The following is an 18,927-nucleotide window of genomic DNA, read 5'->3' as shown; positions in this document are numbered from 1 at the left end:
GAGAAGAAGTTAAGGAGTTACACATCACTACTTTAGGTGCAACAAAATGTAGGCAGGTTAAAAGGAAGTAAGCAGCCAAACAACAGGATACCGCTGATACAGGTATAAAGGAAAAGCATGTGCATTTAGAAAACATTGCATGAACTGGAAGATGAGTAAAAACAGTCTAGCTGTTTTAGTTCCCTTTTACTGCTTAAAGCAAGGTATATCTAGCTCCTATCATGGTCCAAATTCACATGCTTTGCAACAGGAAGTAGGATAACAGAATGGTAAAGCAATATAAACAGATACCAGCTTATTAGGGGAACTCGATTGTATGCCATAAAGGAGGCCTTTAAACCTCAACTGACAGGACAATGTAACAATGCAATAACAGCATTCTTTTTTATTTTATTTTTTCATTTATCTAATAACCAGCAATATTTCTCCACCCGATCAACTTCAGACCCGATTGTTCCATTTAAACCTGAGGCAAGAAACATCACGATAGTGGATTCAGCTGATGACTAAAAAGGCCTTAAATCCATACTGAGGGCGACGGAAAAGTTATAAACAAAAAGCCCATGGAGGTAGAAAATGTAGACCTAACTAGACCCCTGCTTGATTACAGGCGCAGTGTTATTACTGCTAAATATACATTTAAAAAACATCAAACACACTTCAGTAAAACGTCTATATTTAAGGTTCTGAAGATACCTTTATGCTCAAATGCCTGTGCTTCTTCCACCAAGCAGCTCAGGATTAGATTCACTTTCTTGCCGAGTTCCATTGGGATAAAATCACAAAGAAAAAAAAGAGTGAAGGGACCAGCTAATGAAATTTCTGGGAATTCAGTCGAAAGGGGCCAAAGTGATCAACACCCATTGGTACAAGCAGGAGTCACTTTGTTTGCTGCTGTCTCTGCTAGAACACTACACGCAACGTACTTAGATGGCCATTCAGTGCCTGGCTAATGCATGTCACAGCAGGATGAACAAGTTACTTACCTTCTGTAATGCATTATCTGGTAGAGACCATCTAGCTGCAGATTCCTTACCTTTGAATTAACCAGGCGTCAGGCAGGATCTGGAAACTTTTGCTAAGCAATACCCCTCGCGCGCACCGTTGAGTGGCGCCATTCGGTTCCGCTTGCCGTCGTCGGTTATGGCGTCGTGTTACCTATATAGGCGTCACCCAGACACGTGAATGTCAATACCTTTAGGTTTTTCAAGCCATAAGTGCAGAGCCACAAGTAACTGACATAAATGTATGCAAACTAGGGCCCTGAAAAGGGAAGTAACCCTAGCCCTAATAAAATCAGTCCGCAATGCGGAGAGGCATGGGTGGGGCTGTAAGAAATCTGCAGCTAGTTAGAGTCTCACACATAATGTAAGTAACTTGTTCATCTGATAGAGACTTCTAGCTGCAGATCTCTTCCCACTGAATTTGATACCCAAGCCATACCATCCAGGCGGTGGGTTGAGGACCAGTACCTTATACTAGGAAGTCCTGTAGGACCGAACTGGCAAAATGTCCGTCCTTATGGACCTGATTGTCCATGCAGTAGTGCTTGGCAAACGTGTGCAAGGATGCCCACGTTGCCGCCTGAGAGATGTCAAGGACTGGGAAATACCGCACCAAGGCCGTAGTTGCAGTCTTCTCCCTGGTGAAATTGGCCCTGAATCCCTCAGGGGGCTGCTTCTGAGCCAGGGCACAGCAAATCTTAATGCAGAGAACGACCCAGCGAGAGATGGTCCTTTTCTGCACTGCCCGTCCCACGTACAAAGAGTTGGTCGTCCACCCGGAACTCTTTTGTGCGGTCATGGTAGAACGACAATGCTCTTTTTGGGTCCACACTGTAGAGACGCTCCTCTTCCTTAGAGGGATGGGGGGGAGGGGCAAAGGAGGTGGGCAGCGTGATGCATTGACCCAGATGGAATGGGGTCACAACCTTTGGCAAGAAAGAAGCATGTGTGCGAAGCACCACTTTGTCTGGAAAAGACATCATGTAGGAAGGCGTGCAAGATAACGCCAGCAGTTCACTCACCCTCCAGGCAGATGTAATCGTCCCTAAAAAAGCGGACTTGATGGTAAGCAGGCGGAGGGGACAGTTGCGTAAAGGTACAAAGGGACCACACAAGATAAGTGAGGACCAAATTAATGTCCCCCTGTGGCATAACAAAGGGCATGGGCGGAAACAAGTGCGCCAGCCCCTTTAAAAACCTATTTACAATCAGATACCTTAAGAGAGAGGTTGGTCTGGCAGCCGTAGAAAAGCAGACCGAGCAGAAAGGTAACCCTTAGGAGTTCCCAAAGCAGAGCCCTGTTGGGTAAGGGTCCGAATATATAAAAGAACAGTGGAAAGAAGCAGAAAGAGGGTCAATAGGCCTTTCTGTACAGAATAATAAAAATTTCTGCCAACAGCAGGAGTATACCGTCTTAGCGGAAGGCCACCTGGCTGCCAAATTATATACTTCGGGAGGAAGGTCAAAAGTCATCAACTGCTACCACTCAATCTCCACGCATGGAGGCACAGAGTTTACAGGTTCGGGATGAGGACCCTCACCTACTGGTGCGACAGAAGATCCTCCCAAAGGGGCAGCCTGATCGGAGGATCGATGCTCATCTTCAGAAGCTCTTGGTACCAGACTCATCGTCCAGTCCGGAGCCACAAGAATGACTTGGGTCCGGTTGCTCCTGATCTTCTTCAGAACCCTGAGCAGAAGTGGTGTGGACGAAAAGGCGTAGAGCAGGCCTGAGCTCCACTCGTGACAAAAAGCGTTGCCAAGTGATAGCTGTCTTGGATACTCCAGCGTGCAGTATTGCTGACACTGTGCGTTCTCTTAGGAGGCGAACAAATCGACCCAAGGTTCTCACTACCGCTAAAAGAGACCTTGCGCCACCTCTGACTGGAGATGCCATTCGTGATCCACTAGGCATCGACGGCAGAGTTCACCCGCCCTGATGTTCAGAGAACCTGCCAGGTGTTGAACCACCGGGGTTATGCCCTGCTGTTCCAGCCATGTCTAGAGACGCAGGGCCTCTCAACAAAGGGTCCACAAACACACCCCGCCCTGCTTGCTGCAGTACCACATGGCGATGTTGTAATCCATAAACACCAATGCTTTCAATGCCAATCGAATCGCTCGAAGCTCCAACAAATTTATGTTGCGCCCCCACTCTGCCAGAGACCAGTGTCCCTTGATCTCCACCTCTCCCAGATGGCCGCCCAATCCCAGAAGTGACGGATTTTGTCACAACTGTGAGCTCTGGATGGGGAAGGGAGAGGGGTCTGCCATTGACCCAACACCAGTGCAGATCTCTCGCAGTTCCTTCCGAGATCTGGACCGAGTTGGTAAGATTTCCTCGATGCAGGTCCCATTGCAAATCCCGCATACGCCAACTGGCATGCTTTACCAACAGGATGCAGGAGGCCATGAGGCCTAACAGCCTCCGAGTCAGTCTCACCGAAATCCAGGACAGAGGCTGAAACATCAGAATCATAACCAGAATATCCTGGGCTCGCTGCTCCGGAGGATGGGCCCGAAACTGCACTGTATCCAGAACAGCTCAGATGGAAGGGAGCGTAAGAGAAGGAGTTCAGTGTGACTGCGGCACGTTTATAGAGAACCCCAGCGAATGCAGGAGGTCTGCCATAGTCTGAAGGTGGGAGACAACAGCCTGGGGCGAGGACACCTTCAACAGGCAGTCGTCCAGGTAGGGGAAGACTGAAACCCCTAACCTGACCAGATGAGCTGCGACCACGGGCATCACCTTTGTGAACAGCCAAGGGGCACTGGTAAGGCTGAAGGGGAGCACGGTAAACAAAGTGCTCGCGGCCGCCCTTGAACCGCAGGTAACGCCTGTGGCCTGGCAGGATGGGAATGTAAAAATATACACATCCTGCAGGTCCAACGCTACCATCAAGTCTAGAGCAGACAAGATTTTCGATACAGTAAGCACCTTGAACTTCTCCTTTTTGAGGAAGAGATTGACGGTCCGAAGATCTAAAATGGGCCGCAACCCTTTGTTCTTCTTCGTTATCAGAAAGTAGCGGGAATAACAGCCACTGTCTACTTCTGAAACCCGGACCCTTTCTAGAACTCCCTTGGCCAAGAGAGCTGTAGCTTCCTCCTGGAGTAATTTCAGATGATCCTCCGTCAGCCGTTCCTGATTTGGCAGAATGGGAGGAGGAAAAGAAAGGTAAGGCAGAGAATAGCCCTCCTGAATGATCTGTAAGACCCACTTTTCCAATATTATGGGCCTCCAGTTGGGGAGATGGAGATGATGGATTATACCGGCGAGTGGTGTGGTCTTGCAGATGTCGCCTAGGAGTGCTTGGAGGCTGCAGCTGCCGAGGGCCGGGTGGCCGAATATTTCTGGCTTCCATTCCTAGGTTGGAATAAACCGCGTCCACGTCCCTGCACGGCTTGGGAAGCCTGTGCAGGACGGTAGCTGGGATAGGGCTGACGTGGCTGGAAACCCCTTCCGTTGCCACAAATGGGGCGAAAGGTAGACTGGCCATGAGGAGTAGAAGAGAGGCCCAAGGATCTGGCCGTAGCTCAAGAGTCCTTGGGCCGAATCTGCCTTTCCCCCAAAAAGACTGGTTCCAACAAAAGGCATGTCCATCAAATTTGCTTGGACATCGCCTGAGAAGCCAGTTGTCCTAAGCCTGGTGTGGTGCCTCAAGGCCACTGTCCTGGAAATCGATCTGCCCAGAGTATACGTTGTATCAAGGCCACACCTTACGGTGAATTTTGCTGCATCTCTCCCATCCTGAACTGCTTGAGAGAGCACAGCCAGGGCCTCCTCCGGGACTTGTGGCAGCAATTGTGCAACAGTCTCCCAAAGGGAGTGGGAGAAACGGCCCAATAAGCAAGCGGTATTCACTGACTGCAATGCCAGGTTGGAGGAAGAAAACATCTTCTTACCAATTGAATCCAGCCTCTTGGATTCCCTACCCAGAGGGGTGGAAGGGAACGCGCCCTGGCATGTGAAGGCATGCACCACCAAACTTTTTGGGGTAGGTTGTAGGCTGAGGAACTTTGGGTCGCCCGGAGCTGGGCGATGGTGCCCTGAAAATGTTCTATTCACAGGAGCCCCTGTGCTAGGCTTGAACCACATGCCAAGAAGGACATCAGTTAGTCCTTCGTTAAAGGGCAAAAGGGGTTCAGAGGTGGAAGCCCCAGGTTGAAGCACTTCAGTCAGGAGATTAGTCCCGACCTGCATGGAAGGCAGCTCTAGTCTGAGGACCTCTGCTGCCCCTTTAACCACCATGGCATAGAATGCCCCTCGGCCCCCCTCTGTAGCCATGGTTGGCGGAGAGAGTATGCCAGTTTCTAGTCCACTGGCTTTCCCAAGTTCCCCATACCAGTCTAACTGCTCCGCAGAGTCATCCTGGTGTTCCAAAGGGTCCATAGACCCCTCCCATTCCTCTCCCGAGCCCAACACATCCTCAAAGTGTTCAGACGACAACATAGAACCCCTGGGTTCAATCGACATCGAGCGATATTGTTCCGACTCCATGTCGTCGGGGATAAGGATGGGGCTGATGGCGCCGATGGGCACCTGGGCATCCTTACCTCTTTTGTCGACGGACGACAGCCGAGGTGAAGATGAAGTCCCCTTGGACTTCTTCTTCTTCTTGTGCCTCTTCCCAGAGTGTCCCGAAGACCTCGAGTGGGACGAAAAAGACTTTGGGCTCTGGGAGCGGTCCCGCGACCACCTCATCTTCGATCGGGAACGAGACCTCTACGGAGTCTCGCTGGACGGTGTCGACTGCCGGGCCGCAAGGAGCTTCATAGCCCGCTCCCGCAAGGTCTTCGGAGCCATAGCCCGAGCAAGACTTTGAATCGTGGTCGCGCTCGAGATACCAGAGAGACAGACGAGGTAAGGGGGGAGGGGGGCAGTAACCAACATCATGTGGTGGCAGGTACCACGCAGCTTGAACCCGGTCTTCCTCGAAGACATCCTCGCACACAAAGTTAGAAAAAATTCCAAATTCAACAAAAAGTCGAGAAAAGGCTTGTCAAAAAGCGACAGAGGGGTAGCTCTTCCCACATTGACGCTTAATTGGCGCGGAAAGAAAAGAACTGACTATACAGGTACTACAACGTCATAACCGACATTACCTCCGCCGCTGATGTCACGTGGAGCCGAATAGAGCCACCCAACGTTGCGCTCAAGGGGTATTGTTCAGCAAATAATTTCCGGATCTAGCCGGACATCTGGGAAATTCAAAGGCAAGGAATCTGCAGCTAGAAATCTCTATCAGATTATGCTGCAACGACTCCTTTAATCCACAATGTGCATGCACACCAACTCCACACTAGAATTTTTTCCGCTCTGCAGGTGAAAAGTGAAAGTGGAGGGTACAGTACGACTACTATGGTCTGCAGCGTGCACTTGAAGTTGCTAAAGAAGTTTTTTAAAAGTGTGAGAAAGTGATGAATGCCATCATTGCTACCTTCTGGAGAGGAGGGTGGGCACATCTGAATCTACAGCACGATACGCTGCAAACTGATGCTTACAGTAGAATAGGATGTTAAGTAGGAAATCCATGGTCACCCCCTTTTTGTGTGTAATGCACTCTGGGAGGGACACCAAGTTTCAGTTTAAGTTTGGTGTAGCATGTCTGGATACACTTGACAATCCACCATGCAATGCCCGTTTTAGAAATAGAGTAATCTTTGTGTAGTTTAGTAAAAGCTAGAAAGAGTTGGTTAGCTTAGCGGAATGACTTAGTCTTGACAACATAGCACATGAGCACTCGCTTGAGGTGTGCAATGCCCTTTCCGCAACTGAATCTGGTTCTAGAGAATGAAAGCGGGCAGCACAATTGTCTGGATGATGTGAAAAGGTGAGATTACCTTAGGCAAGAACTTTGGATTAATTCTAAGGACCACTTTGTCTATGGAACCTAAATGAATGGTTCTAGAATTGAGTTAATGTCACTCAATGATGTGTCGGAGTGAGGTTAAGGCTACTAAGAAGGTAATTTTTCAGGATAGAAACTGTAGGTTGCAAAATGGAAAGGTTCAAATCGTGGACCTATAGGCCCGTGAGAATTATGCAAAGGTTTCATGTAGAGGTTGGAGGTATTCTAGGTGGTATTACCCTTTTAATTCCCTCTTAACCGCAGAGATTTTGAATAGTGATGAATGTTCTCTATTTTGGATGTATGTTGTGAGCATGACTAAATGGAGACATGTTGTAATAAATGCAACACTTACCTTTGAGGTGTAAAAGATAGGAGATTTTTGTTGAACCCTGGCCATGAAGGGGTCTAGTTGTTTTAAGATGCAATAGCGGATACATCGTTTCCACTTGGCTGCATAACATGCACATGTAGGTGGCCTACGAGCTTCATGCAGTATGGCCATACACTCATCAGGGAGCTTTAGGTGGCCCAATTCTAAAACCACATCTGCAATACTGATAGGTTGAGCGGCTTGAGGTCTGGATGCCTGATGTGTTGCTGCATGAGAATGTCTTATCTGATCGGTAGCTTCTTGTGGGGCCTTCTAGACTTCCCAAGGAGCACTTAGTACCAGGACTGTCTGGCCCAAGTTGGGACCAATAAGATCAGGGTCATGGGCAACTGCCTCATAATTCTCAACACACATGAGATTTGTGGAAGTGAGGAAAGGCTTAGGCAAATATCCTTGACCAGTTCATCCATAGTGCATTGTCCATAAACTGCGGATGTGGTTATCTGGAGACAAAGCTTTGGGAATTTTGTATTTCCTTGGATGGCAAAGAGGTCGACGGCTGAGGTTACCCACCACTGGAAATACCTGTGTAGGACTTGCGGGTGGAGCTCCCACTCATGGATTTGTTGATGCATCCTGCTTAGGTCTGCAAAGTCATTGTCCAACACCAGAAAGTGTTCTGCTAACAGGTGGATCTTGCCACCTTGTTTCTGTATGCAGCACATGGCATCATATGTTGTCTGTCTTTAGGAGGACCACTTTACCTCACACAAACTTGAAAAAAGCTAAGGGGGCTAGGCGAATGGGCAGTCATTCCAGGTGGTTGATGTGTTGACCCCGATGCTGAAGGGTACAGGTACATTGCACAGTACTGCTGGTGAGATTTATGCCTCACCAAGTTAGTGATGCATTGGGGCTGGGGGGGGAGGGAAGGGGAGAGAGGGTTGATTATCACATTCTCAAGTAGATCTAAGAAAGGCATGTAGATCAAAAATTTGTTTCATTGCAGACGGGGTAGAGTGATGCCCTTTATCAAAACCAGATCTTCTCAATGACGCTCCGCTTGTGACCATTGCCTCACAAGGGGTCAGTCTTTCTTTGTAAAAAGGAAGTAGAGCAAATGCACATCTTCACCCTATTGGTCTGGTGGTATGACCTTTATTGTACCCTTCCGGAGGTGTGAGGTAGGCTGTACTGAGAATGTGGCATCAAGGTAGTATTTGTGAGGGGGGGTGGGAGGGAGAAGGAAGGGTGACAGTGGGGTGTGGAATTCTACGCTGCTGTGGAGGCGGCGCGTAGACCCCGCGGCTGAGCTGCTCTATGGGAGATACTGTCATGCAGCCCGCCCGGCGAAGCGGAGCACCCGGACATCGGCGCTCACACCGGCTGGAGACCTGTCCAGCAGGCGCTTGAGGAGTCCGGGGCCCGCCAGGCACAGCGACCGGCGGACTAACAGAGCCTAACTTCCCGGAGAGTTGGCGGTGCCGGAACCGCTGCATTACTGGATGCGACAGAGCGGAGACACGTGGACTCTGGTGACTCTCGGCCAGGCAACGTTCCGGTGAGTGGAGGGGCGCTTGGAGCTGCGGGCCCCTGGGGGTTTGCCGCTTCCCCCTGACAACAGGCCTGCATGTGAGGTGCTCTTAAGGAGCTGGCCTTCCCAAGTAAAAAAGACTTATCCTTGAGGGTGATCTGGGCCCTGTATGCACCTGGGGCATTGCTGCATTATTGGAGGCCCGGGCTGATCGGGGACACTTCAGGACAAGCGCTGAGGGAGCTGTCTCTTGCCCCAGCGATTCCGCTGGACCTTGAGTTCCTTGGTGAGCTGATCGGAGGGCGGCCGCCATTTTGTGATGGGCGCGCTGAGAGACCTGCTAGTTGATTCTTCTTGGGGTGGAAGACCGACTGGATTGGTGTGCAATGTGCCCCCTATAAAATCTTGCGGAGACGTTGCGAGGGGACGGGGGACCCCCTTGTCGATTACTGTCCGTGATCCTGGCGCAAAACTGATGCACGCTGCCCACTGATCCTTAGGTCCCTCGGGGCTACTCCTGCAAGACCTGACCAACGGAATCGTTGCGGTGCAGCTCTCCCCGGGAGGGGGGACAAAAGAGCCTAGCCAGAAATAAGAGGGACAACCCTACTACTTGGGACCTGGGCTGCGAGGGCACCCATTAAGAGGATCGCGACGAGAAGACCCTTTGCGATATCTGAGCCTGGACTGACTGGTGGAGGCACTCCCTGAAGGAGGCTGGAGAAGCAACGTCACGGTGGGGGCTGCCCTAGCCAGGAGTGAGCCCGGCGACATCACTAGGTGACCCCGCTGTCCCGGTTGTGGAGACGTGACATTGGCGCTGCAGCTGCCCTAGCATACGGGCATGGAGACGCGAGTGAGAGGAGACACATGGGGGGTTAAGATGGGGCGAGTGGACAAAGCGCAGCCGAAGCGGTCGTTTGACCAGAAGAGGTCTAAATCCAGCAACGCCTCCACCGAGGATGGAGCAAGGGAACAGGACCAGCCTACCAAGGACCCATGCCAGGACATCCGCGGCCTACTATTAGCCATGGAGAAGAATCTTCAGGGGGGTATCACATCTCTTGGTTCCAAGATGGATGCACTGACCTAAAGGATGGACTGCATGGCTGAAAGGCTGGACAAACACGCTGAACGGCTTGACATGTCGGAGCGCAGACTTACAGAAACGGAGGAAGCACAGACCGCCCTGGACACTGAACATAAACAGCTGGGCAGGGTCCTTAAAGTCCTGCAGGACAAAACAGAGGACTTGGAGGCGCGCTCTAGGCGATGTAATCTCCGCATCACGGACCTCCCGGAATCAAAGCAAATGGGCAATATGGAGCACTTCATGGAGAGGCTCCTGAAGTCACTGCTGGGCGAAACCTCATTCTCCAATATGTTTGTGGTGGAGGGGGCGCACCGCTCTTTGGGCCAGAGGCCGGCACCAGGAGCTGCCCCTAGGCCGATCATAGCAAAGTTGCTCAACTACCGGGATCGGGATGTTGCACTGAAGCTAGCCCGTGAGAAACAACCGCTACGATTTGAGGGATCAACGATATCCCTGTTACCGGACTTCACGATCCGGGTCCAAGAAGCACGATGCCTGTTTGACCCCATGAAGAGACAACTTTGTTAACTTGGGGAGGACTATGCCATGCTATACCCAGCGAAACTTCGGGTGAATAGGTAGGGCCTCTCCCACATCTTTACAGACCCGAAGGCTCTGCAGAAGGTGCTGAAAGACTGGTTGAAGGAGAGGAGGCACAGTCCGGCGAAACACTTGCTAGATGAAGCGACAGGCGGGCTGATGGATGAACAGGACTAATCAATCCTTGGTGACACTATTTGATGAGTATGACCTAAAACCCCTGGGTGGGAGGAAGTGTGGCTGTGGCAGCACTGGGTGTAGGGCTACTGGTCTTTGCTCTCTCCTCCTAATGTCTTTGATGGTCTGATTCTTTGTTTGGTGGGCTCCACTGTCCAACGTAGACACACTGGGCCCTTTCTTTCCAGGGGGCAGGCTGAAGTGAGGGAGTTAAATATTGCTCGGCTCGAGCCTCTACTACACATGCAGACGGGGATTGCACAGAACTCATGTACACCTCGAACTGCACTTCTAACAGGGCATATTATAGTGCCGGGGTCCCGCTTGCTGCAACGCTCTTGGGGTAGCCCCTGGGCTCTGGTGCCATACACTATTACGCAGTTGCAAGCTATCCATATGACGGGGTTCGGAGTGTGGCCTTATATGGGCCACACTACTTTCTGTTGAGTGAGCTACATCCACCCATGCGTGAATCACACTGGGGACGAATCTTTCTGTTGGGGCGTGGGTGGGGCTGATCTTTTGGTGGGAAGGATGGTACCACAGCCAAGTTGGGGTAGGACAGGCGTCGGTGGGGGGTGGGTTTGGTACACGTTCCGAATTGACACAATGTTTAACTGAGGAGCTTGTTTCTAAGTGTCGAAATGTAGGGTTTGGGGGTTTGAAATGTACAGGCTTGGTTGGGTTAGGCCTGGCATGGGGGGGGGGGGGGGGGTAACGTGTTGAGACTGCTTTTGGACGTATTTTTTCCCTTATGACAGAGGGTCGAGACTAGTCATGACAACCCTCTGGACTCTGTGGTCGTGCTTACTTGGAATGTACGCGGCCTTAATGATTACAGGAAAGTCCGTAAAATTTTGAGCTACCTATATAGGCATAAGATTGATATAGCTCTCTTACAGGAGACACATCTTCCTCTAGATAGTCCCATCTTACGTACTAAAGGGCTACCAGGCAACATGCATGCTGCTGGCTTCACTACTCATGCTAGGGAGGTCCTGACGTGGGTCAACCTGAAGACGCCGTTTCGTCTGACGCCTTTGGAGACAGATAGGGAGGGTCGGTTTGTTCTCACCAAGTGCTGTGGTAGGGGAACGGAGTTACTTCTATTAAACGTTTATGGTCCTAATTATGATCACCCAGATTTGTACAATAACCTGACTGCCCTGACTCAACCTCACGCCCAAGAGCAGGTCCTGTGGGGAGGGGACTTCAATTTTGTTAGGGACCCGGCTTTAGACAGGTCGTGTGGCCCGGACAGACGCCCCTCGGCTTCAGCTAGAGTCGTGGAGACATCATTGATTAGGTTGGATATGTGTGATGTTTGGCGACTCAAACATGCGGGCCAGGGAGGGTATACACATTACTCTGTGTATCATGATGGCCATAACAGAATGGACTACTGGTTCGCCTCTAGACACTTATTGCCCCACATTCGGACTTGCACGATTCTACCACGCACTTACTCTGATCATTCGCCCCTGCTCTTGGTACTCGCATCCCCCGAGAAGCAAATCCCCCCTTTCCTGTGGCGCTTCCCACCCTACTCTCTTCTTGACGCCATTTTTAAGGAAGAAATTGCTACGGCCATCAAGATGTTTTTTGAGACTAACATGGGGTCAGTAGACTCCTTCCAAACAATATGGGAGGCTTTCAAGGTATATATCATGGGGGTAGCAATATCTAAACATGCGGGGGTTCTCAAATCAATTCGAAACAGACTGGCGGATCTGGAACGCAAGATAAAAACCCTAGAGGCTTCCCAGCTTGCTAATCAGAGCGAAGCACTTACCCTAGAATTGACGCAGACACTCCGGGAATATCATGAAGAGGCGGATGCAGAACTAAAGCATCTTGGGAAATACACCACTGCTCGTACTTATGGTGAAGGCGAAAGGTCGGGGGCGGTACTTGCGCAGCTCCTCAGGCAATGTAGAGACAATACGGCGATAACAGAAATCAGACCACAACCCGGAGACCCTCCGCTAACGGAGGCCCAAGTGGCGGAGCAATTTCCAAAATATTATGCGGACCTCCACTCCTCCCGTGGTTGCAGTCCCGACGAACAAATATTAGACAACCTGACTCATATAAAGCTACCGTGGCTGTCCAACTGGCACCGAGAATTTCTGATGCGGCCGATCGAATGGGACGAAATAATACTAGCCCTCTCTGACATGAGGGCGGGGAGTGCACCGGGGGGTGATGGCTTCACAGTTGCCTTCTACAAGGAGTTTACTGACCTACTGCTGCCACACCTGATCACGCTGTTCGAGGACATGTGTGCCACAGGAGACATGCCCCAGTCTATGCGGGAGGTGATCTTAGTGGCTAGACTTAAGCCGGGAAAGTCTCCTGACGAGTGTGCCTCGTATCGGCCTCTGTCCCTGATGAACATGGACGCAAAAATGTTTGCGAAACTGCTCGCCAATCGTCTGGCACCACTTGTCACGGCCTTGGTGGCCCCGGAGCGGGCTAGATTCGTGCCCAGCAGAAACCTGACGTACAACTTGTGTACCGTTTTTGCTGCACTACAGCACACAAGGCCGGATGTACCGGCTATTGCGGTATTTTTGGACATGGAAAAGGCATTCCACTCGGTCGAATGGCCCTTCATGAGGCAGGTCCTCAGTCGCATGGGGGTTGGGGAGGTGTTTTTGCATCTTCTTGCTGTGATGTACACTTCCCCCACGGCGCGTATCAAAATTGGCTCCCTGGTCACTAACCCTATCCGTATATACAGGGGCACAAGACAGGGCTGCCCCTTATCTTCGATACTATACGCCCCAACTGCTGAGCCCTTGGCTTGCGTCCTACGGGAGTACCATAGTTATAGAGGCATTCGCTTTCCTAACTACCGCCTAATCGTCTCCACCTACGCGGACGATACACTGCTCTATGTCAGAGACCCTGAGATCAATCTTTCTCCGGTCCTTTGTGAGGTGGTCCTCTTTGGCTCTCTGTCCAGCCTAAGAGTCAACTGGAACAAATCCATTATGTTTCCCCTCACCCCAACCACGGTGGCCTTTGAGCCTGAATACCCTCTGCAGTGGTCTACGGATGCGGTGCAATATTTGGGGATCAGGTTGCACACTGACTCCGAAGTCGTACTCAGGGAGAACTATGGGGTTGCTATCTCCAGGTTGGAAGAGGATATTGACAGATGGGTGCGCCTCCCTTTATCGTTGATGGGCAGAGTGTCTCCTATGAAAATGATTGTGCTACCATACTTTCTCTTCTTCTTTACGAACGTACCCATGGTTCTCCCTCGGGTCTTCTTTCAGCGCCTTCAATCCCTAATGGTACACTTGGCCTGGGCGGGCAAGCAGGCACGCGTCGCCTGGCAAATATTGACATTTCTGTACTCGATGAGGGGTCTGGGTGCTCCCGATTTGGAATTATATTACAGAGCTGCTCAATGATCCCAAGCATATCATTGGATACATGGACCTTTGACATCCCACACGTACGAATTGAGTCAATAGTTGCTGCCCCTAGGCCTCTCCCGGCCTTGCTGTTTACACCCCCTGATAGGCGCTCGGGTATAATGGACTCCCTTAACTCGGATCATTCACGCCTGGCATTACTTATTAGCTACTCAGGCGGGTAATATATTGTATTCTCCGATGGCCCGCCTTGATTGGTGCCATTGACTCGCTCCATGTAAGGAAAGGGAGGTTACAGTTGCTTTACAGACGCTAAATCCCCACACCATAGGGGACCTTTTCACAGATGGCACCGTCCGTTCATGGGACGACATGTCCGGAGGGGAAGTTAAGCTGACGCCCCTTGCACAATTCCAATTCCATAGACTTCGACATGCTCTCAAGGACTTACTGGGGGAGGATATGTCATCAGGGCACAAACACCTGCTAAGCTGGTATCTAAGATTTACTGCATCACACTGTCTGCTAGGGTTGGTAACTATACCAAACCGTGGCTGGCCTGGCAGCGAGACCTGCAGGTGGACCTTACGGATGACAAGTGGCTCTACTGCTGCACGAGCACTAAGCGAGTCTCGCTTAATGGGCGGCATAGACTTGTTCACTTTAAATACTTGAACAGGGTTTACCATACACCGGAACGCCTACATCATTATGGGCTGCGCAAGGAACATCAATGCGAACGATGTGGGGAACAAATTGCTGACTTCTCCCACTTAGCCTGGACATACCCGGGGATCGCTCGCTTCTGGGGACTTGTATTTATTGAAATAAATCTGATCACAGACCAGACGTTGGCTCCCGACCCGTTCCTAGCTTTGCTGGGGTACTCCAAGCCTCTCCCTAAGGCACTAAGACGACTGGTAGATATGGCACTGCGCTTAGCTAAGAGAGGTGTTGCGATCTGTTGGCTATGCGGCCCGACTCCTACGATAGCTCAGTGGTCTAAAGACATGATGTTCTGTTGCACCCAGACCGAAAACTACAGCGAACTGTTACCACCTCGCAACAGACCAAAGAACTTCTGGGACCTGTATATGACGAGAAGGACGAACACGGTGGACACCGACCCTAACGATGCCCCTGTCCCATGACGACCTGCCCCGCTGACTATGACCCCACCAGGTAGCGTTTCACCTGACTGACGCAGGCTACATTGCCCTTCTGGCTTTGCCCATTGCTGAAATGGCTCAGACGGTGGAGGGAACTATGACATTCGAGGACAGGGCCTTCCAAGGGCTTGATGTAATGTAATTTTTTTTTTCTTTCTTTTCAGAATAGTGCTACGAGACTTATTTTTTTGATTGTCACATGCTGTTAACTTCATTTGAAATATGTCATTGTCTCTTGTTTGCTGCATAAAACTCAATAAACATTAAAAAAAAAAAATTAAAAAAAATTTGAACACAGGGCGGGGATATAGTGAAGATAAAAATTGGTCTTCATTATCCCTTAAGTGTTGGAAGACATGTTTCAGCCTCCTGAAAAAATGAGGCGTTCTTCAGGACCATATAACGTGAACTGTGATTTGGCAAAAAAAAGAGGCCACCTGAGTTTTTTCAGCACACACTCTAAGGTGTGCTGTGCATGCTGTGGTGTAGCCGTACTTACGGACCCACTGGCTGGTCAAAACCTGGCAGACAAAACACAACATAAAGGACATACAAAACATGTAGAGAAGCATGATTGTGACTGCTCGTGTCCAGCTTTGTTATCCTTTTGCTTGTGATGTGCTTACTTATGCATGCCTGCACCAACCACCATGCATGAATTTGCATACATTAGGTGTATGTTGCATGTCTATGTGTGAATGAGAGTATGTAATGAATTCTTCAAACCGACTCACGGAGTGCACTTGAATGGCCTCTTTTTTTGCCACTAAACAGTTCAAGTTGTAAGGTCCTGAAGAAAACCTCATAATTTTTCAGGAGGCTGAAACATGTCGACCAACACTTAGGGGATAACGAAGACCAATTTGTATCTTAACTATATCCCTGCCCTGTTTTTAATTGTGTCCTAGGACCCCAGGAATAAAACATTTTCAGCAGGGGATCCCAGAGGCATTTTTAATACCACCACCCTGAGCACACTTCACAGATAAAAAAACCCCAAAAAAACGCTACGCTGTAACACAGGCGTTAAAGCACAGCTGTGTTGCATTCGGCAGCCCATCTGGGAACCAAATGATGAAGCATGCCTCCAACTAGGTTGGTGAGTGAGGGTTCTTCTTAAAACCTATTGAGTTTACTGTATTCCAGTACACGGAATTAAGTCGTCCTGGTATGAGGATTCCTTAGTGGGTTCGTCCATGTTGTTCTAGACAATGTGGAAGGTTGTCACAGTAGAAAATCCCACCAGGTCCTCAGTGCCAATTTGTCTGGGAAGAAGGTGGCGTAGTGCAGTTCTACTGAGAAAGCACCCGTAGTTCACTCTCTTGATGTGCTGAGATACTTACAATGAGCACGATTGTCTTTGGAGTCAAGGTCTTAAAGAACAGCTGTGCTTTGCTCAAAGGGTGGGTATATGAAGAATGTTAAGACCAAGTTCAGGTACGGTACAGAAAGACCAGAAGGGCGGGCAACCTTACAATGTGCTCACCACAAACCCTTGCTGGTCTAACGAAAGAACAAGCAAACATCTAAAAGTCTAGCTTGTAGGAGCCAGTATTTCTAGCCCTGCACCAGGCAACACATTTGTCCGAGGCCAAGCATAGACATCCTTGTGGGTAGACGCCCTTCCACAAAGGCAGACATCAACTACCTCAATCAGCAAGTCTAAAGCAATCAGTTGTCGCTTCTCAATTTCTACGCTCGGAGGTGAGGGCTGAGAGGACATGCCTGCAGAACCCTGCACTGTTGTTGAGACAAGAGATCCTCTTGAAGCGGTGGCCTAATCTGAGGGAAAATGCTCCAGAGCTCTAGATAATCACCCAGGCCCAGTCCAGGGTAATTAAAATAACTTGTGCCTGGTCTGTCCTGATATTCCTATGAACTTGGGGGAAGAGAGGTAGCAGTGGAAACGCATACAACTGTCCATTGCTCCATTCCAGCTGGATTACTTCCCCCAATGAATGCTTTGGAGGAAACTCCAGCCTGCACAACTATTGACAGAGCACAGTCTATATTAGACCTAGCCAGGGCAAACCCCACAGTTTGAAAATGCCCTTTGCCACCTCAGGATTGAGACACCAATCATGGTCTGCCAGCCAACATCTGCTTAGCTTACCTGCTATGTATTTGTCTGCCACCACAGAAGATCCTGAGCCGACCCCTGGAGATATGGATGGAGTCGGAGAGGCATCTCTGATGCTAGGCCCACTAAAACTTGAGGTTCAACTGCTAGGCCCAAACAAGCTATCTGGCATTTGGATGAGGAGGATTCATGAGGCCAACTGTCCAAGAAGCCACAGATCTATCCTCACTGATATCCAGGATTGGACCCAAAACATTGAGATCATATACTGAAGGCATCAGACTCGCTGCAACAGTGTGAGGACCTTGAACTCAGGGTCCAGGACAAGCTTATTTACTGGAATCCTCTGTGTGGTGCACAGAAACCCATGGATGTCACTACATTGTCATTTGGAGGTGGCGTCTGACTGACTGCGGGAAGTTCGTCTTTAGCAGCCAGTCATCAAGGTACATAAATACATGCATCTTCGGTCTCCAACGATGGATAGCAACCACTGTCATCATTTTTGTGTTCACCAGAGGAACTGAAGTACAGCTGAAAGGCAGCACAGCAAACTGAAAATGTTTCTGACCCACATTGAGCTGCAGCTAACGGCAGTTGGACTGCAGGATGTGTATAAGGAAATAAGAGTTCAACAATTTCAAGAACACTGTGCAGTCTCCTGGATTCAGAGTTGAAGAGACCGGAGCCAAAGAGACCCAAGATTGTCCGATTTGTTGTTTTTCTTCGGAAAGAGGAAGTAGTGTGCATCTGCTCAATGGTACCTTTAGACAACAGAAGAATGACATTCATCAGAATTGGCAAATATTCTTCCAAATGTTTCTCTGGAGTAGAGGAAGGGGAGGGTTGGGGGGGGGGGGTGATAAGAAAGGCAGGGCACAGCCCCTTTGAAAATTTTGTAAGACAGACCGATCAACAGCCAAGGAGAAAATACCATATTCTGCTCCTGTCAGCCAGGCATGGGACTGTGAAGGCAAACTAAAACGGCTTGCCAACTGCTGCAGCAGAGGAGAAAGAGTTGGAGAATTGATGCCCCTGCTGCTGTGAACAGTGTTTGATGTTACCAAGGCCTTGGCTTCGAAAGGCCTGGATTGGTTGCTGTAGTACAGGTTAGTATTGCCTAGAAGCAGCTTCCTGGCCCCCGAAGTACCCCTAAACTTGGTATCGAAATATCTTAGCTGGCAGAAACAGCCCCAAACTCCGAGCTGTGGCAGGACTGTCTTTAAATAGTTTTAGTACCAAATCAGATTTCTTTTTAGGTTATGTTATGTTATGTTAATGATGTTTATAAAGCGCATTGTTACCCTGAGGTGTCCTGGTGCTGAAACGTTGCCTACATGGTAAAGAGAAAATGTCCAATTAAGAAAAGAGCCAGGTTTTCAGGCCCCTTCTAAATTCTAGGAGCCCGACTGCTCCTCTAAGCTGCAGGGGGAGGCCATTCCAGGCCTTTGCGGCGCAGCAGAAGGAACTCCTGCCCCCCCAACTGGCAGTTTTAACGCGTGGAACTTTTTCCAACGTTGCCTCAGCCGAACATAGAGCCCTGGAAGGAATACACCATTAAAGAGGTTATCTCAAAGGCAGGGCCGTCTCCTTCGAGGGCCTTAAAGGCCAGGCAAAGGGCCTTAAATTCCATGCTTTGTTTCATTGGAAGCCAGTGGAGGTCCCAAAGTCCCTTCTTAGCTGAGACAAACCTAGGGATATCCAGAAGGACCCTGGCGGCTGCACTTTGGCACCACTTGCAGTCGGTTAAGCTGCCTT

At 49.9% G+C, this 18,927-nt stretch overlaps 1 protein-coding gene across 11 annotated transcripts in view; it reads right to left on the bottom strand.

Annotated features, from left to right (window-relative positions):
• The window catches only part of NUMB (NUMB endocytic adaptor protein), a 421,644-nt gene that overhangs the window by 27,744 nt on the left and 374,973 nt on the right, over positions 1–18,927 (bottom strand). The gene's annotated exons all lie outside the window — the stretch shown is intronic.

The sequence above is a fragment of the Triturus cristatus genome, chromosome 9, assembly GCF_964204655.1.
Source record: "Triturus cristatus chromosome 9, aTriCri1.1, whole genome shotgun sequence".
NCBI classification, from domain to species: domain Eukaryota; kingdom Metazoa; phylum Chordata; class Amphibia; order Caudata; family Salamandridae; genus Triturus; species Triturus cristatus.
This window is presented reverse-complemented; position numbering and strand designations above follow the sequence as displayed.